Raw genomic sequence first — 1,944 nt, forward strand, 5'->3', positions numbered from 1 at the left:
CTCTAATTTTTATGTTTTTCAAATAAATGTGCTTCAAAATATTTTAGACATTTTATTAAATGACTATCTGTATCCTCTTTTCATTTTTTTTGTAGATCTACTCATTCAAATGACATTACAAACTTATTCTTAACTTTCCAAAATTTATAATTCTTAACCTTCTTTTTGACACATTTTACATTTTAAACCATATGAATTTAATATCTGTTTTAAAATACTTATTTTTAGTTTAAGTTTAAATAATTTTAAAACTTCCCTGCTGATAAGCTTTCAAAATAAATAAAAGTTTACAAATAAGTATTATTTTGTAGAAAACTGCTTTACATGGGTCACATATCTCAAGTAAGGGAAGTTAAAGTAATTTCTGTCTTCATTAATTAAAAAAATATATATATTCAGCACTCAATTTGCATTTGCTCAAAGAACCCGGCAATCATCATTGTTTTGGATTATGCTGTATCAAAAGGAAGTGAGCCTCATAATGTAGCTCTAACCTGGTATTTTATCCCAGAAGTTGAAGGGAGATTTTGCCAGGATAAGAATAACAAAACAAGACTTGACACTTAAACTTTATCCACTTTCATATAGTGTATCTCTTTGCAGAATAAAGAAATACAAAAACTGAAGCAATGTGAGGGCCCTGAGCAAAATGCAAACCAGAGTCTAAAATATAAAAGCAGAAATTTCCCTATATTTATCCAGAATGAGCAAGTCATGCCACCATATTTCTGATTATAGTTGAAGTAAGCATAAGTGTTGTATGATGGAGAATGATCCTGAAATAGAATGACCTAGTTAAATATTATGAAAAAGCTAAAGGTACTATAACGTAATTGAAGGAAGATAAAATGAAAATATCAGTGTTTGATGCCATTGAAAAAATACTGTATTTGATCACATCAAGATGATAATTAGCTTACTAATAAATTTAGGTCACTGAAACTATTGAGCTATTAAATAGATTTAGAAATTTTAATAGCTATTGATTTATTCAGGTGATGTGTATGTTTTCCTCATTATACACTATAATGATTTTACCTACACAGCAAAACATGAACCTTTCTGCTAATTACAAAAACTGCACAAAAGATTATGCTTTTATTTTTCAGAAGTCCTTTAAGTTTAGTTATATATACCATAATATTAAAAACATTTTCCTTAAATTGATTTTTATTATTGATTATCCCACTCCCCCCAACTCTTTAAAATCAGATTAAAATCTAACTTCAGGGGATTTCATTTTCTGTTTATAGCGGGCTAGCTTATATCAGAAAAAAAAAAAAAAGTCTCAGAAAGAGCAAATATAAAACCTGGTTTAAAGATGAGAACTACTGTTTGAAGATATTGGAAATGAACTCAGGCTGTCAGGACTTCAGGGTCCAAAATTCCCAAGAGAAGAAAAACACAGTGAAAGGACTCCAGTGTTCATCTGTCATTTCTCTTCTTGAGGCATTTGCAAACTTATCAGCATTATGGGCCCATAGGCCAAGTGAAAATGCAGGGTCAGAGCTTTTTGAAGTTGCACACAACTGTGGAGACAAAAATTAGAATTCAGCGCTACCACAACACTTTGGAACTAAAACACTAAGACTTCAGAGTAAAGGCAGCAATAGAGAGGTGAAGGTGGTATTATGTGACTCTTGGCCTGTATGGTACTTCTTAGCTCCTAATCTGCAGTGTGAGTGGCTGGGCAGGCAGGCTGAAAGCAGGAGCTAAGAGGCTAAACAGAGAGCAGAACAGTCTTATAGAGCCAAAAAGGAAAAAAAAAAATGCCGTTCAAGTCCTGACTAGGAAGAAGAGCCCAGGAAAATACTTCAGATTTTCAATTGAGACTCATGTAGGGTCACTACAAGATAGAGCTAAACAAAGTATTAATGAAATGGAAGATAAGTCAGTAGAAAATATAGACTGATAATGAAGTGAACATGAATAAAAATATAGAAA

This window comes from Phoca vitulina, unplaced genomic scaffold, assembly GCF_004348235.1.
Source record: "Phoca vitulina isolate PV1807 unplaced genomic scaffold, GSC_HSeal_1.0 scaffold23, whole genome shotgun sequence".
NCBI lineage: Eukaryota > Metazoa > Chordata > Mammalia > Carnivora > Phocidae > Phoca > Phoca vitulina.